This window comes from Taudactylus pleione, unplaced genomic scaffold (genome assembly GCF_031769625.1).
Source record: "Taudactylus pleione unplaced genomic scaffold, aTauple2 ptg000442l, whole genome shotgun sequence".
Classification (NCBI taxonomy): domain Eukaryota; kingdom Metazoa; phylum Chordata; class Amphibia; order Anura; family Myobatrachidae; genus Taudactylus; species Taudactylus pleione.
Window position 1 is genome coordinate 7,207,885 of NW_028284844.1, and position 26,812 is coordinate 7,234,696.

The following is a 26,812-nucleotide window of genomic DNA, read 5'->3' on the forward strand; positions in this document are numbered from 1 at the left end:
ATATATCGAAAGGATAAGTACAGTAACTAAAATGTAGGGGAATGAGGACAGAAGCGCTGTAGTATATATGGAGGGGATAAGGACAGAGCCTAGGTAGTATGTATGGAGCAGATAGGACTGATGCTAGGCAGTATGTATGGAGGGGACAAGGACAGCGGCTAGGGAATTTATAGTGGGTGAGGGCTAGTATGTTTGGAGAGGATCATGACAGGCTAGGAAGTATATTGGGGGGATGAGGGCTAGGTAATTTATAGAGTGTGGATGAGAATGAATGGTAGGTAGTATGTATACAGTCGAGGATGGAGACTTGGTAGTAGGTAGGATGAGGATAGGAGTAGGTAGAATGTAGGGAGGTGATAAGGACTGGGTGCCACATATATAGATTGCTAATAAGGATGAATTCTAGGTAGTGTGTAGGGAGAGCATGGGGATGGGGCTAGGTAGTATGTAGAGTAAGGATGGGGCTAGATAGTATGTAGAGTGAGGTTGGGGCTAGGTAGCATGTAGGGAGAAGATGAGGCTAGGTAGTATGTAGCGAGAGTATGAGGATGGGGCTAGGTAGTATGTAGGATGAGAATTGAGCTAGGTAGAAAGTATTGAGGGGATGAGGATGGGGACTCGGTAGGATGTAGAGAGAGGATGAGGATGGGGGCTTGGTCGGATGTAGGTAGGGCATGAGGATGAGGCTAGGTAGTATGTAGAGAACGGATAAGGAATTGGGCTCAGTAGGATGTAGAGAGGGGATGCAGATGGGGACTTGGTAGTATGTTGGGAAGAGATGAGGGTGGGGCTAGATAGTATGTAGGGAGTGGGTGAGGACAGGGCTAGGTAGTATGTAGTGATGGGATGAGGAGGATGTAGGATGTGCTTGGTAGGATGTAGAGAGGGGATGAGGCTGATGACTAGGTAGTATGTAGCAATGGGATGAGGATGGGTGCTTGGTGAATGTAGAGAGGGGATGAGAATGGGGACTAGGTAGTATGTAGAGAGGGGATAAGGTCTAGAGCTAGGTTGTATGTAGATGGAGTATTAGGATAAGGACTAGAGCTAGGCTGTATGTAGATAGAGTATTAGGATAAGGACTAGAGCTAGGTTGTATGTAGATAGAGTATTAGCATAAGGACTAGAGCTAGGCTGTATGTAGATAGAATAGTAGGATAAGGACTAGAGCTAGGTTGTATGTAGATAGAGTATTAGGATAAGGACTAGAGCTAGGCTGTATGTAGATAGAGTAGTAGGATAAGGACTAGAGCTAGGCTGTATGTAGATGGAGTATTAGGATAAGGACTAGAGCTAGGTTGTATGTAGATAGAGTATTAGGATAAGGACTAGAGCTAGGTTGTATGTAGATAGAGTATTAGGATAAGGACTAGAGCTAGGTTGTATGTAGATAGAGTATTAGGATAAGGACTAGAGCTAGGTTGTATGTAGATAGAGTATTAGGATAAGGACTAGAGCTAGGTTGTATGTAGATAGAGTATTAGGATAAGGACTAGAGCTAGGCTGTATGTAGATAGAGTAGTAGGATAAGGACTAGAGCTAGGCTGTATGTAGATGGAGTATTAGGATAAGGACTAGAGCTAGGTTGTATGTAGATAGAGTATTAGGATAAGGACTAGAGCTAGGCTCTATGTAGATAGAGTATTAGGACTAGAGCTAGGTTGTATGTAGATAGAGTATTAGGATAAGGACTAGAGCTAGGCTCTATGTAGATGGAATATTAGGATGGGGGCTAAGTAGTATTTAGAGAGGGGATGAGGATGGGAGATGTGACGAGGGGCTGATGACAAAGGCCGGGATGTACTAAGGTTGCGGTGACCATTCCGCCAGTCACCGCAACCTTACTAATCACTTATGTACTAACATATGCGATTAGTATCGCAATTGACAGCTCTTGCGATAAGAGCTGCCGTTTGCGAAGCAGCCGACACCGGGTGACGGGGTCTCCGTGGGACACCGCCCCCTCCGAGCCCTGGGAGCTTCCTGCTGGTCACCTGTGCAGGAAGCCCGGGCTCCTCCTCCTCCTCCCTGCACCCGGAAGAAGATTAGGAGGAGGAGGAGGCAGAGGACCCAGGAGGAGCGCGTGCCGGCGACCATGGAGAGCAGGTGAGTGGGGGCCAGCGCTGGGCGACGGCGGGGCGGCGGCGAATCGTCGGGAGCCGAGTGCGGTAAGAAGCCCGTAGGCTTCTATAGAGTCCTTTAGTACATCCCAGCCAAAGGCAGAAAGTGGAACACTTACTGTACATCTAATGAACATTGGGCCTGGTTCAGAAATATAAGCTAATGTCATACAGCTGAGATCCCTACGCAGCTGCTCTATGTAAACAGGCAAATGTTGCAGACGTCACGGGATGTATGGAGACGCCCACCTGCGGCTTTGCAGATCCAAGCATCTGCCTACAAAGACTCAGCATCGGTTGCAGATCATTAGATTATCACAGTTCTGTGTAGCACCAACGTTGCTCAGAATGTCCGTTTGTACCGGAGACACTATCGCTGTGTACGGGAGCGCACACGCAGGCTGCGACATGCCTTGAAATTCGGTCCAAACACGCCTGCATTCTTTGCCGTCAGTCTCCGTTACCTCCCACAAACGCTCCCTGACTGCGAGTAAAAAGTCTATGGTAATGTACATTGACGGACGTACAGTGCAGATCGGCGGCATTGCGCCCACCTCTGCGTCAGGCCTATTGTGTCACTGTGAAGTCACTTACAGATATTGTAAAAGTTCACCGAGTTAAAAAAGCCATGTAACACCTCCCTACTATTAAAATATGAGCCTTTAGTTTCATCAGACTAGCTATTTTTTCCAAGTCAGTGAATGCTTTAATGTTATTTTAGCATTTTCATTGCTTAACGCTATGTTAGTCTTCAATTGTTTTCTAAATGGGCGAGGATGGTGTCTCTCTGCCCCTTGAGGGACATTTTAAACTATAAATATTTAACATGATTTTGAAGGGGTCAGATCATGCCTCCGAACCAACCACTAGAATGTATTTGTAAAGAGAATTAGTCGCGAGTGTCTAATTATATAAATAGTGTAATTTCATTTTAAATGGATTCCCTATTAAAACCTCTTTCATTGTGTTTAATTAATGGCATGAAAAACAGGTTACTTGCTATCGGCTGGGAAAAGTCTCCCTATATTTTTCTGTATATTAACTGCAGCTTAACAGCGGCTGAAAGTAGAGGTGAGTGATATAGATGCCTACTCTCCCAGGACACCTGGGAGGATCCCAAAACCTGGGTGGCCTCCCCGGGTCCAGCCACACACACGCACACACACACACATCTATACATGCTTGCTGACATTCTGGCTGACCCCAGGGAGTCAGAATGTTGGCAAACATGTATAAATGTGTGCTGCTGGGCAGGGGCGTCTTTAGAGAGGAGGGGGCCCGTGTTCATTCACCGTCCGGGACCCCTCCTCTCTTCCCGGCTGCCGACTATGGCGGCTGGCCAGCCACCGGAGCTTTAGTAGACTGTGGGAACTAGATTGTGCCCGGAGTCTACTGCACATGCACAAAACGCCTGAAAAATTTCAGCGGCGGCCATATTTCCTGCTTTTTGTTCAGTACTGACACACGGCGTGGGACATCGGAGAGGTAAGTTTTAAGTAATATGGGTGCAGGGTGTCCAGGGGTGGGGGCCCGTGTGCACTGCACACCCTGCACCCATTATAGATATGCACCTGCTGCTGGGGTGACTTGAGGACTGGAGTTGAGATTCGCTGGTCTATTTGCTGGAAGTTAAAAACCAATGGCTCCAACGCTGCAAAAAAGTTTTACAACTGAGCCCTGGGAGACTCGGTCTGTGAAAGAGATTGTACAGTAAGAGCTTACAGCTATGGAGACATTGAGGGCATGAATGCACAATATGTAATTAACTGGATACATGTTGAGCTGTATTTGGTGTGAACTGCGCTGTTACCACAAATGGCTGCACTAAGTCACGGATGTCACTTCTCCTGTTTCTCACGGCTGAGATGTTGCTGTGAATATAAGTTGACTTGAAACGAAGGTGTGAATCCGCGACTCCATTAGGAGCTGCCTGTGTTATCCTTTATGTCTTGATGTGTCATAGCCTAAAAATATATCCTCCTCCTATGCAGAGTTCGGCTCTTTGTGTCGTGTGCATAGCTTTTTTTTTGTCTTTGAGACTTTAGATACTTTACAATTGGGATATATATGAACGCTGCTCAGAGCCATAAGGTTTGGTTACTGACTAACGTCTCTGTCCCACCACAGATTTGGCAGCTTCTAAACTCTGGCGGGAATTTGAGCCTTTTGGGCTCCCTTAGTTTGGTGGAATACATTGAATTTGGAGCCAATTTGTTTGTCTGTGGCTGTTGTACTTTGTGATGCAGATACAGTTATTCATTGTAGAGATGCAAACTGTAGTCTCAAAAGGGCCTATTATTTATCAAATCATATTTGCAGGATATTCCCCCCAAAATATCCCCTAAATGTGCCTCCGTTTCCAACACCACCCGCAGGCGTCACGGTTTTCTATGGGGGCTGCAAAGCTGTCAGATTTACCAAGCTCGCGTTCCTGAGTTTGGACCTAGTGGCATTAGCTGCAGGGGCCAAACTTCGGAACCCTCGTCTGGCTATGACCGTCACGCATGTGTGGTCAGTAGACCGCGCGTGTGTAGGATTCCCGATAAAGGAGCGAAGAGACCGCTGATGCCATTACTTCACTCCAAGCACATGGCAGGGACGGGCTCCATGTCCCTGCACGTGACTGTTAATACTTTTGACCGATATATAATTTTTTATTGGCGCGAATAATTGATAAATATGACCCTAAGTATTTTTCAAATAAAAAATAAATACACTTAGGGGCATTTTAAAGAAATCAGGACACAATATGCCACAATAAGGCTGGATGAGGCTGTAGTTCTCAATAAGCTTTTGCTCGTTGAAAATCTGAAATGTTGTGTCAGGAAAATGGACAATGGAGTGGGGAGAGGGGCTACGATTGATTCTTTCCTGTTGTCTGTGGGCAAGTTCTTTTTTTCCTGTGTGCCCATTCCCATTTTGAATGGTAATTTAGTGGAGGCAGGACTTGCTGTACTTATAACTATGTATGTACAAGACAAACTGGGGCCTTGGCATAAGCAAACTAAAGGGGTTGCACATTTTGGGGCTGAATCTGAATAGCATGCAGCTCTATTCACGGAAGGAAATAGCGAGTTTTAGCAACCAGCACCCTGTGCAGAAGCGAATTTACGTATCTTTGCGAATCTGAGTCGGAGGGATATCTTCCAGGTCTCTCTTTGTGTGAGGTGAGTGCTTCGAGGTGGAAACTGGGCGCCCCCTTTGCGCATGACGCGACAGCCGGAAGTGCAGCAACGCCCGCCGCGTCTACAAGATGCTCCGGATAGCAGGGTACCTGCCTGTAACAACCAAAGGACGCTACAGGTGGTTCTGGCACAGTGACTCTGGCTGCAGGGTGCCATTCCATTGCGGCTACGGATGGAGAAACAGTGTCCCGTGCGTCTTCCTGTTTGAAGCTGCACAGATCCTCGCATTCGCCCTACGGACACTGGCATTAACCTAAGGTATACTTGCCTACTCTCCCAGTACCTGTGGGAGTCTCCCGATTTTTCGGGTAGACCCCGTACCCCCGGAATAGTAGCCACTTCTACCGCATTCTGCCCACTTCCCAGTGAAGTGGGCAGAATCTTACGGTGAAATCCGCAATCTGTCAAGAGGGGGTGGGGCTTAATGGCACAATTCTATGATAATCACATCATTTGGCCTCACCGCCTATTCAAATGTCCACATTTCGTTGAGAGGGGGCAGGGCTTAATGACGCAGACGTCCGGCTCCGCCCCCATAACTGCCCACCTACATCTTAAGCTGCATACACCACACAACGATTTTTCTAATGATTATCGTTAAACGATATCGTTTAACGATAATTGATGGCAAAAATCGTTCACTTTCTGAGTCAAACGATGAACGATTATTGTTCATGCGCGTTCACGTTTGTAGTTTGTCGTTTGTAGTTTGTCGTTCAGTCAGACTTGTCAACTCAACGATTTTCATTAAGGGAATATGGAAAAATCGTTTGTAGTTCATAAAAATCGTTCATGACATTTAGTAAATGAACAACTTTAGTAAACGATTTTAGTAAGTTTTTTCAAGGGAAAAAATCGTTTACTCAAATCGTTCATTAAAAAAATCGTTGTGTGTGTATGCAGCTTAAGGATGGAGTCTTCTCCAAGGACAGAAAACTTCAAATGTCAGTAAGTATGGCATGAGGTGGTAAAACAGGCTTCCGCGGCATCACACAAATTCAGCCACATTGCGTCCAACTGGTAATATGCCCCTTTGTTTTTCATACATTTTACTTTTATTTTAGTAAATTACTTTGGTAGACCCCAGTTGTCAGAATATCATACAATTGCTGCAATTCTTGCTTTCTAACTTTTGTATAAAACCCCTCTCTGATAATAATTATTAACCCTTATTATTTGAGTTGCCGTCTGAATTGCGTGGATCCGGACAGATCCGAGTCGCAGCTCTGATCTCCTGAGAAGATCCAGACAGATTCGAGATGTGGTTCTGATCTTTCCGCGGTTCGGAATTTGGATTTTAAATTCCGAATTTCGGGTTTTGGATTGCAAAAATTACATGTTTAGCTTTTTTTTTTTTAGAAAAAAACAAAAAACAAACAATTTTCTCTATAATTAAAAAAAACAAACACCTAGATTCAAAACCAAACCAAAACACTTGAGAGCGGTTTTGCAAGACCAAAGTGAAAACATGAAGATGAATCTAGATCCAAAACCAAAACACGGGGGTCAGCTACTTATTATACTCTGCAAGAAGATATCCGCTAAATATACAGGTGCTTCTTTACTAACAATGTGCAAATGCAGAGTGGCACATTGCAAATGACCAGATTTCATTATCCAACAAGAAACTGGATTGATGAAAGGCAATTGCTGTACGGTTACTATGAGTTACTACAGATGTGTCCACATACATCTTACCATACCTCCCAACTGTCCCACTACTAGCGGGACAGTCCCGTTTTTCTGGGACTGTCCCACCCACGGGCCGCAGTGTCCCACGGTGGGGAAGTTGGGAAGAGCACACCGCTGCTCTGCATAGCAGAGCAGCGGGTGTGCAGGAGGAGAACAGATGCCGTGCGCATGCGCACGACATCTGTTCTCTTGTGTAGGGACTGCCTGGGGGCGTCCCAGCGTCTTGGAGAGTGCTGGGCACGCCCACAAAGTCACGAAAATGGGGGAAACCGAGAGGCTCCACCCCATTTCCCGTAAGCTCCACCCTTTTTTACTTAAGCCATGCCCCTATTTCGGCCACACGTGCCTTCGGCACGCGACCTGTCCCTCCTTAACAACTTTAAATGTTGGGAGATATGGTCTTACTGTATTTCCGTTCACTGTAAGTCACGGTAAGCATAACGTGTGAGCACCAAGCAGGATTGCAACTGCAACAGCGCACGCAGTTGGCCTATTGTTGCGTACTGTGCATGCATATCGAGCGAAGGACACACTGCGATTGCGCCCGAGCACGGGAAGCCATTGCAGAGTGATTGACAGGCAGTGAGCGTTTGGGGGTGGAGATGGGGAGGTGGTCGGTGAAACGCTGGTGTGTCTGTCCGTTTGAACGCCGTTGCATGAGCGTGCATAAATTAGCCACTGCGATTGCATACGCAGCCTGAGTACTCACTGCGTGCAACGACGTTAGCAATCTCTAAGTAAGGTCCTGGCTGCTGTAATTCTGCGTGAGGGGCCGATGGTACTCGATGTTACCGATGTTTATGGAGATTTGCAAGGTATTACGGAAGTGAGATAGCGGGAGTAGGCGTCTCCATGCTGGCATTACGATTGCATTCCTTAGCATATTTTTGCAGCGGACCTGCGTGCGATTGCGGAGCTGCGATCGCACTAACGATCCTTAACGAATCAAGCCCTGTGTTCGACTGCGGTTATATTTGCATGTGAAACGTTACGTTACAGTGCCACAGCCGCTGACACTGTAACGTAGCATTTCGCTTGCAGATACACCCGCAGTCGCACTCAGGACATAGGCATGCCGCATAGCATTTTAATAATATAAAAAGTCGCACGAAAACACGTTTGGCACTACTGAGTCACACCACGGCATGGCTCGACTAGAAGGGCTTTAACGCGCAAGGAGGTAAGATGTATGTGGTCACATCTGTACTTTTCTCTGTTTGTTTATTGTTGGGGTTTTTTAAATACATAAAGATGCAGGTTGAGTCTCCCATATCCAAATATTCCAAAATACGGAATAATTTTTGCATGACTGAGATAATAAAACCTTTCATTTTTGATGGTTCAATGTACACAAACTTTGCCTAAGGCACAAATTATTAAAAATATGGTATAAAATTACCTTCAGGCTGTGTGTATAGGGTGTAAATGAAACATAAATTTATTTCATGTATGTACACAAACTTTGCTTGAGCCACAAAATTATTGAAAATATTGTATAAAATGAGCTGCAGGCTATGTGTATAAGGTGTATATAACACATAAATGCATTCTGTGTGTATATTGGGGTCCCATTCCTAAGATATTTCATTATGATATGCAATTATTCCAAAATACGGAATATTCCGTTATCCAAAATACCCCTGGTCCCAAGCATTTTGGATATGGGAGACTCAACCTGTAATGCAATATCCAGATATTTTCTGCACGGTCGCTGGATTTCATCAGCGTTAAAGTTTATATAACATAAGACTAACGGTTTGCAAACGTGTTCTCTCCGGGACATAAAAGAGGCAGAATCATGTTTTTTCCTTTTTTGTATTTTATCATAAAAACAGAGTTATGACAAGTCAAAGTAAACTGTGAACTTATGGAAATTCTACTCTGGAGTGGGTTCTGTAGGCGGTTATATGAACTCGGTATTCCCGACCAGAGAATTCATTGCAGTGACACATCATGTCTGCTTTCCTTACCTGTGTCATATTGAATTAGAGCTGATTTTCCCTCGCTCCCTCCCTGGAAGTAAATGCGCAGATTGAGAATGACACAGGAGTGCTAGGGAGTAATCGGAGCAATGTCAGTTACTTCTCTCCCGATCCTCTTTATTGACGTGAATCTGAGAAAAATGAATCCGTTTCTTCATAACCTTCGCTAGCAGAGAGGGAATCATAAAACGTCAAAGAGACAGGACGGAATGTTCTCTCTCACCCAGCACAGTCATTATTTCTCATTAAACTGTTTGGATGAAAGAGATTCTGCACACAAATAGCAGAGTCATTGCTAGGCTTAATCAATTAGATTTTTAATAGCGTTGAAGGTTGTCCTAATAATGGTATTTACACAATGTGGCAAAAGTCATTTTAGTATTGACTGACGAAAGGACTGAAGTTTATTTGGGGTATAAAAAAGAGATGCTTAAAAGGGCGGCGAAAGTTTGTATCAGTACTGAAGAGACAATGGGGTATATTTACTAATGTGAGAGTTTTTAGAAGTGGAGATGTTGCCCATAGCCACCAATCAGATTCTAGCTATTATCTTCTAGAAGTTGCTAGATAAATGTTAAGTAGAATCTGATTGGTTGCTATGGGCAACATCTCCACTTCTAAAAACTCTCAATTTTGTAAATTTACCTCAATAAATCTCTGAAAATGCAAAAATTTGCCCGACACCAAGCATTCTGATTTGTGACACCATACGGCTGTTGTTGCGCCATTTGATGAATCCGCACCTCATGATGGTGTCTAACCTCTGTAATATCTGCATCTTCTGGTGGGTTGATAATTTCATCAGCTAAATAGGGGCCGCCAAGGATAATTGGGCCCACATGCAATAATAAGATTTTTGTGTCGCGGGATGAGCTGCAATGGTGGAAAAAGAGAATTTACAGGGCATTCCGGGAGGACTGCTTGAATATCCAAGAGGTATACGATATCAAGAGTCTTAGACAGGGGCATATTAACACCTGAGGGTGCCCATGTGCAGTGGACACCCTCATCTGAGCAGCACCCCCCCTTCCCAAACCAGGCCTCTTACTATGCTTCAGCTAGCGTGTCTCTCCTCAGTGGCGCCATCTTCTCCATGATATTTGGGAAAATGGCGTATGCGCACTAGAGAGCAAACGTTATGGCATAGTGCCAGAGGTTATGCTGTCACTGCGTAGCGCCATCTTCATAAAGTTATCAGTGGGAAGATGGCGCCTCAGAGGAGGACGGACCTGCTTGCCGGAGTGAGGTCAGTATACTTTGTGTGCAGGGTGTGCGGTGCGACAGGGTGTGAGGAGCCGAGTGCACCGCACACCGTGCACCCATTATAAATGCACCTATGGTCTCAGGGGCACATTTACTGATTATTGGGTTTTAGACCGGTTAATTATCATTTATTTTCGCCGCTATTCTCGCAATTCAAAATTATAGTCAACCTACAATGTGTAAGAAAATTAAATGAACGCAAAAATGATAATTTCTTCTCCCCCAGGATCCGGGGCCGTCCTGCACACGTGCGATCTACTGACCACGCATGTGCAGCGGCGGAGGAACTCCCCCCCAGTAATGTATTGACCTATGTAGCCCTAGGCTACAGCAGCTACCGCCATCCACAGATGCTTGGTAAATCTGACAGCTTTGCAGCCAGCATAGAAACCTATGAGGGCTGCGGCCGGTGTCAGAAATGGGGGGATCGCAGCTCCTTTATACATCCTTAATATTTGCGGGGTACCCTCCGAAAACTGGTGTTTTCTGGGGATATGCCGCAATTATTATTTGCTAAGTAGGCCCCTTATACTTTTAATTGGACAGATGTTGTACCACACTTGCCGATATCCTGGCTGCCCCTTCCAGGAGAGAGCAGCCAGGTCGGCTTAGCAGGGGGCGGAGCCGACAAAAAGGGGGCGTGGCCAGGGTATTACATGCCGCTTAGGGTGCGTTATTTTGGCCCCGCCCCTGCTACACAATGCTGAGATTTACGGCATTGTGGAGCAGGGGGCCGGGTTGTGATGACGCCATTCAGCAAGAAACGCATCATCAGCCCCCGCCCGCTGCGGAAGTTTGGGTAGGTATTGCGGGGGGGACTGGAGGGGCAGGGAGGCATGCCTACTTTTCCGGGGGAGGCCAGGAGCAGCATCCGATTTTTGGGAGACTCCCGACCAACTCGGGAGAATAGGCATGTATGTGTTGTACCTGCCAGGCACATTTGATGGGGGTAAGAATAGACATTTGCACACAAATCCATGGGTGAACCTAAATCTCCAAACGTAAAAATCAGTGACGTGTAATATAGATGGTCCTAATGTAAAGGTCTGAGGAGGCCCTAATGTCTGAGGAGGTGTCTGAGGAGGCCCTAATGTCTGAGGAGGTGTTTGAGGAGGCCCTAATGTCGGAGGAGGTGTCTGAGGAGGCTCTAATGTCTGAGGAGTTGTCTGAGGAGGCCCTAATGTCTGAGGAGGTGTCTGAGGAGGTCCTAATGTCTGAGGAGGTGTCTGAGGAGGCCCTAATGTCTGAGGAGGTGTCTGAGGAGGCCCTAATGTCTGAGGAGGTGTCTGAGGAGGCCCTAATGTCTCAGTAGGTGGCTGAGGAGGCCCTAATGTCTGAGGAGTTGTCTGAGGAGGCCCTAATGTCTGAGGAGGTGTCTGTGAAGGTCCTAATGTCTGAGGAGGTGTCTGAGGAGGCCCTAATGTCTGAGGAGGTGTCTGAGGAGGCCCTAATGTCTCAGGAGGTGCGCACATGAAAAAAGAAATACACTGGATCATTCTTGCCTAGTCTGCAGGAGACTCCCCAATTTTGGTGATTTCTGGGAAAACATGTCGCCCACCTTTTATCCCGTCTACTTCCTAGAGGAATGGGCAGGACGGGGGAGGGGGGGGGGGCACTGATGGTTGATGCTGCGATTCGCCGCATAGGGCCAGAACCGTAATGATGCTATTTGCTCCACCCCCACTCTTTTTTGGGGAGGGGCCGAACAGAAACAAGCCTATAATAGCACCCTGCAGCCAGAATCTATGCAGCAGTGCCACCTGGAGCGTCCTTTAGGACACTGTAGACGGTCACACCGCTGCCCTAACAGCTCCCTGGAGCATCCTCAGTATACTTCAGGCATTGCTGTATTCACTGGCGATTGTGGCCCGTTCCCGAGTGACATCATACGGAGGGGGCGTGTCCTGCAAATAATGTGTTATATATCAAAATGGTCCTCGGCAGAAAAAAGATTCCCCACCCCTGTTCTAGAAGACAAGAGCTAGAATCTGATTGGTTGCTAATGGCATCATCTCCACTTCTAAAAATTCTCACTTTAGTTAGTAAATATACCCCACAGTGTACTAGAGTTGCCGGGCTGCGACTTTATCCGCACAGTAATTAGATTTACGTTACAAAATCGCAGAACGGAACTTGGCGTGAGAGCAAGTTGCTGCCATTGCAATTCGTATACAGATCAGACTCATTCGCACACAGATAAACACAGACAAATGATCAGTGCAATCTAGCAAAGTAGATGTTTCGCTTCCCATTGTTTTATTTATGCAAATAAGATGCACATTTTGAGCGAAAAAGACACTCCGCGCTGCTGAGATGAACAGGACCTGGAACAGCGAGAGGGACTAATTGCCACAACTAGAGCCACAGTATATAAGGACACATCGGTATGTTTATTGTGGTCAGCTTGGGATCTTCTTGCATGAATACACCCTTGCCCATGCTTGTATGCCCCCTTCCAACCTGCGTTTCCCCTCTCTAAGCGCAAAGAGTCGTAAATGCAGAATACACTACTGTGTAAAAAATATGCAAAAAACTTTAAGAGCATAAATCTTTGAATTATTAAGATATTTGCGGAAACGCTTGCAGAAGTTTGTCCTGTACAGGTAATTCCCTAGTATCTGCTGAGGGACACCTGGTATTGAGTAATGGGACTTCTGTGCGCCAGTATCAACGCATCAGTGACAGATAACAAGATCCTCTTTGTACTTTGATACTGACAGAACCAATACAATTGATTAATCCCAAGTGTTAGAGCACAGTTTGTGTCATGTGGAACTTATGGTCGATAAGGAGGGATAAGAATCAGCCTATTACAGTCATTGTGTATCACTAACCCTAACCCTAAAATACAGTCACAAGGTAACATGTCATAACGCTTCAACAAGATTAGAAATGGTTTTGGCTGTATTTATTCCGGCTTTTGTTCTTTACATGAGCAGTCACAGATAAAGATAAATTGACTGCTGTGTCCTTCAGTAGAAGTACAGACAGAGGTGTTGTGGGCACGAGATTAAAGTCTCTTCTGGAATCTTTATATTTGTCTCAGCCAGTGGTAGAGGCCCAAGCATAAGGCGAGTGGCCAGCCACCAGAGGATATTAATGTACGGGGAGGCAATCGGGAAGCCGTCTGCCTAAATACCGGCAGCCGGCTTCCCGACTGTCATTTCCCGGCAAGGGTGAAATGCCGGGCGTCTAGATGCAGACGCCCGCATTTCCCGGACGCCGGGAGACCGGCGCCCGGCATCCCGGTCGTAGGGATGCCGGGCGCCGCGAGCAGCCGGCCCCGGGGTGGGGGGAGGGTTAGGTTTAGGGCTCCCGGTGGGGGACTTAGGGTTAGGCACCCCCCAGGGAGGGTTAGGGTTAGGCTAGTGGGAGGGAGGGTTAGGGTTAGGCACCCCCGGAGGGGACTTAGGGTTAGGCACCCCCCGGGGGACTTAGGTTTAGGCAGCGGGGAAGGGGGTGGTTAGGGTTAGGCACTTAGAGGGGGGATTAGGGTTAGGCACTTGGGGGGGAAGTTAGGGTTAGGCACCCCTAAGGAGGGTTAGGGTTAGGGAGATTAGGTTAGATTAGTAAATACTTACCTATCCACGATCGGGATTTCCAGCGCTGTCGGGCTGCCACATGCGGCCGGCGGTATTTCATACCAATTCCTAATGTACGAGACTGATAACAGCAATGCACTGTAGTGCATAATGCAACATATGTATAATAATGAAGCACATGATGATGATCATGTCTATATACTATATATATATATATATATATATATATATATATATCACATTAATGCACTGTACATATGATAAGGACCATATGACTGGCCGTCCAGTGTCTAAATTTTAATGAGAAGGGGTGTGTTGTGACTGCCAAATTTGATTGGCAGGGGGGATAATCTTGGTGTAGTTTCTATAGAAACAAACCAAGCATGTTCATCAGTAGTCCTGCTCCGCCAGGTGCCCGACACTCTAATAGAGTAACAATGACAAATTCCAGTGCATAGTCTGGACCTGACCGCTAGAGGAGGGGGTCTTCAGACAGTGGGATTCGCGCTGTACCCGTGAAGGCCAGTCCCACCTGGTCTTAGCAGTTGTTACTCTCACCTAAAACTTTCACATATATTTCTGAATGTAATTACAGGTTGAGTCTCCCATATCCAAATATTCCGAAATACGGAATTTTTTTTAGCATGACTGAGATAATGAAACTTTGGCTTACTGATGGTCCAATGTACACAAACTCTGTTTAAAACACAAAATTATTAAAATGTGATATTAAATTACCTTCAGGCTTTGTGTATAAGGTGTATATGAATTGAAACATAAATTAATTTCATATATGTACACAATTTTTGTATGAGCCACAAAATTGTTGGAAACGTAGTATAAAATGACCCGCAGGCTGAGTGTATAAGGTGTATATAACACATACATGCATTCTGTGTTTAGATTTGGGTCCAATTACCGAGATATTTAATCATAGTACGCAAATATTCCAAAATACGGTATAGTCCGATATCCAAAATACCCCTGGTCCCAAGCATTTTGGATATGGGAGACGCAACCTGTAGTAATTTGTTGTCTTGTTTAATTGGTTCTTTAAAGAAGAAAAATATCCTTTCATTATTGTTATACAAAATAAGTAACTGGATGTTGTGGTTTATTTGATTAGAAATAAACACAGATGTTTGTTTGATTAATATTATTACTTCTTTATTTTTATACTGCCTTCAGTTTAGAGCTTATTGCTTTTGGACAATTGAACTTCTAAGGGGCCTATTCATCAACACAAAAATAACGGTTTTAAGGACATTTTCCTTAATTACCGTTATTTTAGTATTCATGAACACACAGGAGATATCACTGATATCTCCTGATTAACTCCCCCTGCGTTAATTTCCACGCTCCCCATACATTAGTACATTAGTACGGGGATGTGGCCATTCATCAAATTCCCAAAATTATGTATTTTCGGAATTTGATGGAGTTACTGTCCGCCACTATGAGGTGGCGTATAGCAGGTGACACCTGTGTCAGCGTGGGCAGGTCCTCCTCCGCTCTCTCCAGTGCTCCCTGGTCTCTCCTCCGGCTCCGGTGGCTGCCCTGACACTGTGTTCTCCAGGTAGAACATAGTAAAGTTTAGAAAAAAAAAAACTTTTTTTTTCTAAACTTTACTGCGTTCTGTCTGGAGAACACAGTGTCAGAACAGCAGACGGAGCCGGAGGCGGCAGCAGCAGGCAGGTAAGTCGGGACAGGGGGGAGGTGAGCGGAGGGGTGAGGGAGATTAGGGGGGCCACACAGAATTACCACAGTTGTAGGCAGTGCTGCGCATGCACTGCTTTTACGGATGTAACGGCGCATGCGCAGCACAGATTACAGCTGTGGTACGTTAGAGCAGATAGGGAAAAGTATCTATTTCCCAAAAAGCTGTCATCGCAAAAATTACAGGTTCGGAATAGATAGCTATGGAGAGGAGGAATGAGGAATCCTCCGGTAATTAGGTAGAACTCCATGCGAGTTCTAATCCTAATTACCTCCAGAGAAATGTTACTTATGATGAATAGGCCCCTAAGCCTCTATGGACAGTACCACAAGCAGTGACACCTACAGGCTGTAAAATGTAAGCGTCTGGGACAGGAGAGAGCATCATAACATTTCATTTAATCAAAACAATACTTTTATTATTACACTAAGGACATACACTACAAAGTTCAATTGTATTACCTGTACCCAGCATAGAGGATTATCAGGTAGAGTTGGATGCCAATGCAGGTTTTTCCCGCAAATTGCATATATTTATTTTGCTGGGCATGCACGCCAAAATTCATAGACATCTGTCCTTACTGTGATGCAGTTTGCTCTTATATTATACACAAATTGCATCCGACACAACATGAACCCCTATATGTGTTTCTTACAGGAGATTTCCGTAACCTCTGCTTTAATGCATATGCCAACATTTGATGTTTTGGCAGCGAAGCAGGTGGTGTGGCCATGGAAATCCGGGGCCATGACCAAGCCTGCACTACCACAGGCCCGGTGGCATTTTGTTTTTAATCCTCTTTTGTATGCAACACACGCTGTAGAGACACCTGTCATAGGCAAACGCAGGGGGGGATTCCGTCTGCCCCTCCCCAGCCCACACCATTACCACAATGGAAATAGTAATATGATACAATTTTACTAGTGCTGCATGTTCTTGGAATGGTGCCCACATCTAAAATAAAAACATTCAGCTCAGACAGGATGGACCTACTGCCACATCAAATGGCATACTGTGATCACTGGTGCTGTATAAGCTGGAATTATGACACACAATACACTTTGTATGACACATATTAAAGCTGGATAAGTACTAATTATGCCCTCTATCTGGACTGGCCACACTTACTCTAAATCGAGCATTTGGAAACCCCCCTCTAGAAATCCTGCGTTTACCACTGCCTGTCCTACACAGCGTGTTGGCGGTGCAACTCCTCCCAACCCAGCACAAAACGGGACCAGCCTGATCGTGGCACCGTACTGAAAAATTAAGACTGCCACTCCAAGAGCGGGACGGTTGGGAGGTATGGTATGCCATGGCGTAGGGATCTGACACACTGTTTAGAAATCACAGCTTGCTCCTGATTGGATGATCATATCTTGTCCATTGGGTAATCACTTCAACCAAGTGTATTAGATCCCGCCCTTCTCTGGCATACAATTGTAGCGTCTTTTCGCCGGTGTGGTAACGCCATGCAATGTAATAGGCGAAAAAATTTTGCTTATGAATACCCGGCGGAAAAAAGTGCAGAATTAGGGTATTGGGGTGCAATGTTGCGGGAACAACCCTGCACCCTTTGGACACCCCGCTGACGCTAACTGCGGAAAAAAATGCAAAAAATCCACAAAGGACACCCCAAAAAAGCACTTTGAAAAAATGGGCAGAAAAAAAAGTGGGGGTACAAATTCAAAAACTAGCGAAGTAGCCTTTGGGGGGGTCTGCAAGTATGAGGGAGGTGTATTTTTGATTGCAGGTGCTTGCTGAAGGTGCGGTTTTGGCTCTTTTTAATGCTTGACTTTAGCAACTGAAAAATATGCCTGCACCCATTTTTATGTACCCCAAATTTGATGACAGATGCTAAATGGCGCCTATTGAGACCATTTAAAAACCCCAAATACCTTTAGCAGGGCTATTCGGGGGTACCCATAGTGATCCCCAATGTCATTGCATCTTTTGGGGTGTGTCAGGCTGGTTTTTCCAAAACTGACAGAACTTTTTGCCAATTTCAGTTTCGCCGGTCCCGTTTTCGCCAATTTGGAATTGAATTGGGGATATGCGTGGACGCTCGCGATACTTTTTCGCACCTGAAACCCACGAAGATGTCGAAAAGTCCAGCAACTGACTTTTCGCTTCTATTTGCACAGAACTTGGGCATGCCATTCTGGCAGTATGGCCTCTCACTGCTGTGTAGCTGTTGGCTGCCTTAAGGCTTAAACTGTCTTTCACAACACAACACATCTATGGTTTATCACAAATTCCCTTCGGTTTCAAAGTAACAGTCTGCAAAGCCAACAAGCATTATATAATTACAGACGCTGGGTTTCCTGCTAGCGCTGCTGATGAAATGCCATGAACTCCTGGAGACGGGTGACCTCCTGGGTTCCGCTATCGCTGTATGACATCTACCCTTGTGCTGATCCTGCCACAATCTGGCTTAACATCCTGAGGGTTGTAGTTCAGTAGCAGCTGAGGTGACAGAGGTCACCTGTCTACAAGTCATGTGACACTGCTCCTTGTCTTTCCTTAAACTTGCTGTAATTATGAGTTGAGTCGTCACAGGAAGAAAATTTATTCCCGGACTCCTGTTCTGCTCTAACAGGCAGAGCAGAGCCCGGAGCCGGGCCACAGTGATCAGCTGTGTGGTCTAAACTACCACAAGCTGATCACTGCTGAAAAATCAAACAAACACTTACCTGCATCCAGGGTGATTGGTGCTCCAGTGATGTCCTCCTCTGGGGCTCCGGTCAGCTAGTCTCCCATCCTGCACTGTGACTCTGGTCAGCAGCTGCATAGAACAGCAGACCGGGGTCACAGTGCAGATGGGGAGACCAGCTGACCGGTGCCTCGGGGGAGGACATCACAGGAGCAGCAAATTTAGGTGAAAATATCTCACTATAATCTGCATTTCAAATGCGGATTGTAGTAAATAGAGCCCATAAGGAGCATATACATGTAGGAGACATTCAGCCACAATGTATCAAACTAGTCTCTTAGGGGTCTATGTACTAAGCCAGAGACGGGGAACCTCAGGCCCGGGGGCCATATAAGGCCCGTGGAAACATTTGGTCTGGCCCTCTGAGCTTTTTTCTGCTAGCCTCATCTGGATAGCAGGGTCCAGAGAATAAACAGAATGTTGATAATCCGAGCGCTTCACGAATATGAGGAAGATGCTGCAAAGGTGCAAGGTGTACACCAACAAAAACACACCAAATAGACAGAAAAAGATCGGTGCACCTTGCGCAAAAGACTCAATAGGGAATAGATTTAAAAATATGTTCAATTGACTATAAACAATAAATATCACCACCTGGTTCAAAGTTCCTGAATCAATTTCTTCCAAATAAATAATATAAATGAAAATTTACAAATAAATAAGAGTAAGTCCAATGTCACCATCAATAATCCGTTAGTTCAGTTAGAAAAGTTCCTCCATAAAAAAATGGTACAGGTAAACGTCTTCTTTCTATAGTACACTGGTCTGCCCAAAGTCACAAAAAGCCACTCTTTCTCCTCTTCAAACACACTAGGGTACCTCTTGTTCTTCAAATATAAAAACAAGAAAACCGCAATAGTGTGATAAGGTAATTTTATTTTAAGTGACAATTAAAAAGTAATTATGAGGCTGCGTACCAGATAAAAGGGTGTATAAAAACACCATCAAGCATTTGTAGAAATAACTGGGTACCTCCTGGGTTCAAGAATCCACCCACTTTGCTTTTTGGTCTGGATCAGCTCCTCAAACATCCACCAACGCATTTCAGCTTAAAGAAAGCCTTTGTCAAGGTGTCTTGACACCTTGACAAAGGCTTTCTTTAAGCTGAAACGCGTTGGTGGATGTTTGAGGAGCTGAAACCGGAAGTGGGTGTCTCAATACAGAGTAATCCTAAGGTCGCACAGAATGTCCCCAGGACTTGAGACGCCGGAGACATTTTTCTTGCATACGGAATCACAGACGCAGGATGTGACACGGTCTTTGCTGCAACTCCCTGTATTCTCCCCCAAACGCTCCCTGACTGTCAATCATACTGCAAGTAAATGGTCGATCTGAGCGACTACTGATGCATGCGCAGATTGTCGATTATTGCTCAGCTATGAAAACATCGGCACAGCGCACAACTTTGGATAAGGCCCATTGTGTGCAATTATGTACTGCGCAAAATCTGTACTTCTTTATTAGTGCTGGGGCCACAGCCCAGAAATAGGCCTTTTACAGGCATCTGTATTTTTAGCGGGATGTAGTTAATATCCTGACGATCAAGATGCCGGCTGCCGGAATCCCAATCACCCAGAGAACACCAGCGCCGGAATCCCAATCACCCAGAGAACACCGGCACCGGAATCCCGACATGACTGGGGATGCCGTTGCCGAAATTCCAGCAACCGGCATCCCTATCGTAAGAAGACCGGGGCAAGGTAAGTTTCAGCCCTGGGGGGGGGGTTTAGGCACCCCAGGGACACTTAGGTTTAGGCTGCGGGAGGGGGGAGGTTAGAGTTAGGCTCCAGACAGGGGGAGGGGGGTTACCTCCGTCGGTATTTGATACCGATTCCTTTTTAGCAGTATGGCGCCTAAATAGGTAACAGGCTGACATCTGAGCTGAAGGATACGGTTAAATTATTTGTCAGTGACCCTCTGCCATAACCCCAGCGCTATTTGCCAATAACCTAAATAAATATTAAACATTACCCAGAAAACAGATTGCTCTATCTCTACACCAAGGAGCAATAAGGCTGTCTGTCTGCAAACAGTTGCCTTTGCCAAGTTCATTTAAATCACACTAAATGAATGGCACCGCTGTTGTGTGATGGGAGTTTGGTTTCTCCCACACCCCATATGTTACATCTCCCGTCTCTGGAACCGATCGGTTTTGAAAAAAAAATATGTATCCAGTAACTGTGTACAATTATAATTAGCACAAGGAGAATATACTAAAATGAACCTTTTTTTCAGTAAAGAGGTTAGGGACTCCCACATCCCTCCGTGCCTTAAATGTACATCCGGGAAGGGGCAGACACCCTATTTATTTTCATTGGGTTCATCATTGTGCTAAGCCCGTCTGTACTGGAGAAGATTTTGCTCTCCTCAATGGGGAACACCAGCTGTAACTGACAGCAACCAATCAGACGTTTCCTTTCTTTTTCTAAACTGTAGTAGAAAAAAAAAAGACAGAATCTGGTTGGTTACATTTTTTCCCCTGCACCTATGCACCAGGATTCATGAATTGTCCCCTGAAGAGTTATATTACAGTAGTACAGTAGAATAATAATGCATATAACAGGGTCAAATGGTCAACAGAGTTAAGTAGTCGACTTGGACTAAGGTGGACAGGGTCAAATGATTGACATGGTGAAATGGCGACACAAATTGTCGACACAGAAAACAACACATTTTGTTTTTTGTTATTTTAACCCTAATCCTCACACCAACTCTTCCACTAGTGCCTAACCCTCCTTCAAGTGCCTAACCCTAACCCTCCCCCTAGTGCCTAACCCTAGCCCTAAACCTAGCCCTCATCCTAATTATAAATATAATGGAAAATCATGAAAAACCATGTGTGTCGACCTTTTGACCCTACCGACCATTTGCATGTCGACCATATGGTGTTGACAGTCTACCTAGACACTGCAGATGTTCCATCCCTGCCCTAGATTGCATAATGGCTTTGGCCACTGCCACCCCTCTGTTTGTCCAAAAAAAACCCCACATTTAACTGGTTTAGGCGCATCTGGGGTCTAGGTGCATCCTTATCGACATTCTGGCTGCCCCCTACAGGAGGGGTAGCCAGGTTGGCATAGTGGGGCGTGGTGCGCCATAGGGGGTCGTGTGGGGGGACATGATGCGGAATTGGCTGCGGATTGGGGATGTGACTGAACACAAGTACAAAAGATCTACATACCGGTATGCTAAGAATGGAGAGACTTGTGGCAAAACACAGCACATATTAAACTGAATATAAATGAGTTGCATAATTTAATATACTCTATATGTATAAAGAAAGTAGAAATGAGATTCACATAATTGTTTTATCCTGTTATGCAGGTGATGTCCCTCCCCGAGAACTTACTGCAAACCAAGCTATTCCAAAAGGTATAGTAATATATATATATTTATATTTATGTGTCCCAAATCTGTTGCCAGGTCTGCGATTCAGTAAAACAGGGGCTTCCTTCTCCATTGTTTTAGACGTTTAATAATGCACTTGCTTTTAAAGGTAATTGATGTTAAATGTAATTACACCAACAACAATTTAAATTGTAGGTTATTTCCGATATGCAAATTACACCCTCTACCCACTAATTCTTGCAAAGACAAAACGTTTTGTACATGGCGGACCAGTCACACAACAGGCTGTAATTAAACGGTAGACATGTTGAAACATCCAATGTCATGGCTTACTTGCTCCGATATACCTATATTCTTAGCCCCAAAAAATAAATAAGCAAATCGTTCTCTCGCTGGCTCCGAACATAGCGGGGAGTCAGTTAATGAAAACGAAATTGCTTAGTTGATGGCATTCGAAGGGATTAGACATAAAGGTGTAATAATCCTGCAGAGTGCGCGGCCGTACAAAGGTATAAAAATCATTCTGACAAAAAGCAAATATTTAAGCAGCGATATGTTGTGTGTGTTGTAAAAATGCGGCTTATCTAATTAAAGTGTTTCTTTCGTACAATAATAATTTCTTCCACGACAAGTACTGTACATCCTATCAGATGAATAGAGCACTGATTAACAGCACATTGTCCTGAAGCTTATCAGTGGATTGCACATTTTGCACCCTGCAGAATTAATGGAATTTACCAAAATACTTTTGGCAGGCATGGAAAAAACACACAAAAGCGCGCAAATTTTGAAAAGCGTAATCAGAGTTCCTGCCTGGAATTCTTTGCCGAAAATTAGTTGTCTCAGGTGCTGCAGAATTAAGGATATAGGTGTAAATATTGTAGTCCTCCACTGATGGGTCCCGTTCTTGAGTTGTTAGCAAGGAATGCTCAGAAAATACATATTGCTATGTGACAGGAGCTATCTGGATCAGGGTAGTAATCTGCATAATTGAGTGAACAAATATAATTACATTTCTGAAGCTCAGACCTCTGGCTAATGCCATTTAGATGACAGTCGTTTTAGTCAATGTTGAGCCCACTGGGCATTCAGAGTGGAACATAGACTACCGCTAATAGCGAATGTTTCACTGTTGTTAGAGCTCATCAGTTCGGGCCAAAAAAAGTCATTTGCAAACAGTATATTTATTTACACCTATTTATATAGCACATACTTATTACGCAGTGCTTTACAGCATACTTACCTACACTCCCGGAACTTGCGGGAGGCTCACGAATTTTTGGGTAGCTCCCTGCTTCCCGGGAAGAATATCCACAACTCCTGCGTCTCTCACACTTCCTAGTGAAGTGGGCTGGATTGGGAGATAAATTTCGGGAATTGCTGATCAGTATGGAGGGGCGGGGCTAAATTATGTGAAAATTTAGCCCCACCCCCTCACGGCCCCGCTCCCTTGCGGCCTAATGATATAAGAACCTGGCCCAGCCCTCCCCCTTTCCCAAAGTGGGCAGCTGAGTCTCCTCTGCAGGCATCTCCCGGAGCGGAGATTTTAAATGTCGGCAAGTGAGGTTTACAGCGAGTATTTCAATCATCACATCAGTCCCTGCGCCAGTGGAGCTTACAATCCATATTCCCTATCAGATGGACACACTCATAGGCACTAGGATTAATTCTTTGACAGAAGCCAATCAACCTACCAGAATGTTTTTGAAGGACACTGGAGCACCTGAAAGAAACCCACGCAAACATGGGGAGGACATACAAACTCCATACACACCAGCCATGACCGGGAGTTGAGCTCATGACCTCAGTTCTGTGAAGCAGTAATGCTGCCCACTGCGCCAACCGTGTACCGCCAATATAGAACAGTTTCTGAATTTGTCCTATGGAATATAAATTCATATTTGTCTAGATTGGACTTGATTTCACCTATTGAACCAGTTCAGTCTTTCAAAGCGGGAGATTTATCAAACCTTGGAGAGAGAAGTGGAGAAGTTGTCCATAGCAACCAATCAGCTTATAACTATCATTTCATTATTATTATTTTCCTTTATTCATATGGCACCACAATTGTTCCGCAGCGCATTACAAAGTACATAAACAAATGAACACAGTTATAAAATGTACAAGACAATGCAGGACAAGGACATGGTTTATAAACATTGCTGCATCCGTCATCATAACACTTAAATGAGCAGCAGGGCGCCAGCAACCAAGTGTTAGGTGCCCTTGTGGGGTGTAAGGAGTAGATAACGGTATAAGTAAGGGAAGGAGAAGCACATGAGGGAAGAGGGCCCTGCTCGTGAGAGCTTGCAATCTAAAGCGGAGGGGCAGACAGACGGGTGACACAGATGAAGTAGACAGTGAGGAAGGAGCATGGAGCTGTGGGTTAGGATGAGAGCTGGAAGGCTTTGAGGAAGAAGTTGGTCTTGAGATCATGTTTGAAGAGTAGTAGAGAGGTGGAGACTCTGACAGAGAGGGGGAGAGAATTCCCAAGGTAGGGAGCAGCACGGGCAGAATCTTGGATGGGGGAGTGGGAGGAAGTAATCAGTTGGCATGAGAGGCGGCATGCATTTGGGTTGAGCGAAGTGGGTGTGTAGGAGTGTGAAGGGAGATGAGGTCAGAGATGTAAATGGGAGAGGATTGGGTGAGGCCTTTGTAGGTGAGTGTAAGAACGTTGGATTAGGTTCTAAAGGGGAAGGGGAGCCAGTGGAGGGCTTGTAGGAGAGGGGAAGCAGATGTAGAACGTTTGGAGAGGAAGATGAGTTGAGCGGCAGCATTGAGGACAGATTGGAGAGGAGAGAGGTGGGAGTCATGGAGGCCAGATGGAGGAGGTTACGGTAGTCCAATCTGGAGATGACCAGCGAGTGGATGAGGATCTTAGTAGCATCCCAGGTGAGAAGGGGTCTGATCCTGTAAATATTTTTGAGCTGGAAACAGCAGGACTACGAGAGGTACTGAATGTGCGGTTTGATGGAGAGGGAGGAGTCCAGGAGAACTGCAAGACAGCGCACTTTAATAGCCTGTGCTAGATAAATGACAAAAACTGATTGGTTGCTTTGGCTAAAATCTCCACTTTATCCCTCTCCAAGGCTCGATAAATATCCCCCATAATCTTTATTACTTATTGGGCCACGCAAGAGACCCCTGATAATAACATGAAGCCTACCAATCTCTTAATAGCTCAGTAACTGGATGAATATTTACAACAATCTGATGAGTTAATAACTGTATATTACTAATTACTGTTATCAATGCACTGATGTGTTCTGCATCTTATTTACAAATCAATGTATTTTACAGCAAACTCATTCTGGCCGGAGGAGCCTTGAATTGAACAAATGAGTTGACTCCGTTCCAAACAAACCTGCATGTTTATTCCTCCAAAACTTTTATAACTTTGATATGTAACGACACCGACACAATACACTCGGCATCCGACCGGCGTAGAGCCTGCAAGTTTTATTGAATATATATCTGTCACAATACAAAAGTAGATAAAACATAATATAGCGTAGTCTGTCAAACACAACTGCACCAAAGCAGAATGGTAATGGATTTCCTAATGGTGTCATTCACAGCTGTGTACACTGATGTAATCTTCCCAAAACAGTACATTCTTTATGAGGCCTCTGGGTCCAATCATACGCCTGACTGGAGAGGATGCTAATAACTACCATATTTGTGTTTAAGGACTTACAAAAGATTTAGCTAAGTGTTTTAATGCAGTGATCCGTACTAAAGTAATTTTATAATTAGGCTAATAATTTTATTTTTTTTTTTTCTCCCAACGTAATTATCATAAAATCACCAAATTTTATGAATCGAAAATGCCAGGTATAATTGGTGATAAGGCTGTGCAAGCATGCTAAAATTAGCATAAATCATTTGAAATATAATGAAATGTTTACAACGGGTAAGGAGCAAAACTTGTCTCACAGAGAAGAAATTATGTTTAGTGATAGCAAATTAGAGTGAAATGTTTGTCATAGAAAATTATGAATTATTTAGAGAGATTTCAAAGATGAATATTTATCGTAAATGAAATCCTTTCAAACAGTGGTATCAACACTTAAACATAAGGGCGGGGCTATCACCTTAATTTAATAAATTGCTATGATTCAATTATTTGTGTACTTATATAGGGGCCAATTCACCATCACTTAATTTCTACAAAAGCAGGTGAAAATTTAAATTTTCACCTGCAATTGTAGAAATTAAGTTATCAGGCCATTCATCAAAAAGGTAAAACAGGAGATATCACATATACCTCCTGCTTACCTTCCTCTCCCGGAAGGACCCGCTGTCCTCATACACTAGTATCACAGATATCTCCTACTTACCTTCCTCTCCCGGAAGGACCCGCTGTCCTCATACACTAGTATCACAGATATCTCCTACTTACCTTCCTCTCCCGGAAGGACCCGCTGTCCTCATACACTAGTATCACAGATATCTCCTGCTTACCTTCCTCTCCCGGAAGGACCCGCTGTCCTCATACACTAGTATCACAGATATCTCCTGCTTACCTTCCTCTCCCGGAAGGACCCGCTGTCCTCATACACTAGTATCACAGATATCTCCTACTTACCTTCCTCTCCCGGAAGGACCCGCTGTCCTCATACACTAGTATCACAGATATCTCCTACTTACCTTCCTCTCCTGGAAGGACCCACTGTCCCATACACTAGTATCACAGATATCTCCTGGTTACCTTCCTCTCCCGGAATGGCCCGCTGTCCCCATACACTAGTATCACAGATATCTCCTGGTTACATTCCTCTCCTGGAAGGACCCACTGTCCCATATACTAGTATCACAGATATCTCCTGGTTACCTTCCTCTCCCGGAATGGCCCGCTGTCCCCATACACTAGTATCACAGATATCTCCTGGTTACATTCCTCTCCCGGTATGGCCTGCTGTCCCTCATTAAGTATATCTTTATGGTGTTCCATGTTAACCAATAGAAACAAAGACTGCACTATTTAGAGATAGCGCTCTCACAGATCCAAGAAACACACCCCCCCGAGGAAAGCCAATCAGAGACCGATACGCGTTGGGAACCCCGCAAGACCTAACACAGATGGACTCGGAAGCAGCAGCACGTCAGCAGCAGCACGAGCAGCTACAGCGTGAAACAGCTCCAATTGCTACGAGTGGTTCAGACAGAGAAGGAATCCCCGGACTAAGGGCCTGACTCAGAGCCGGACGCTACTTGCGCTCGCTCGTTCAGAAACAGGGGCCGGATATT

General features: G+C 45.0%; 1 protein-coding gene across 2 annotated transcripts in view; it reads left to right on the plus strand.

Moving 5' to 3' along the window:
- Positions 1 to 26,812, plus strand: part of DAB1 (DAB adaptor protein 1) — an 862,015-nt gene that overhangs the window by 241,497 nt on the left and 593,706 nt on the right. For both annotated transcript variants that reach the window (XM_088447883.1, XM_088447885.1), the window contains exon 2: positions 21,539 to 21,586. The gene's annotated coding sequence lies outside the window, so the exon portion shown is untranslated. The remainder of the gene's footprint in view (positions 1 to 21,538; positions 21,587 to 26,812) is intronic.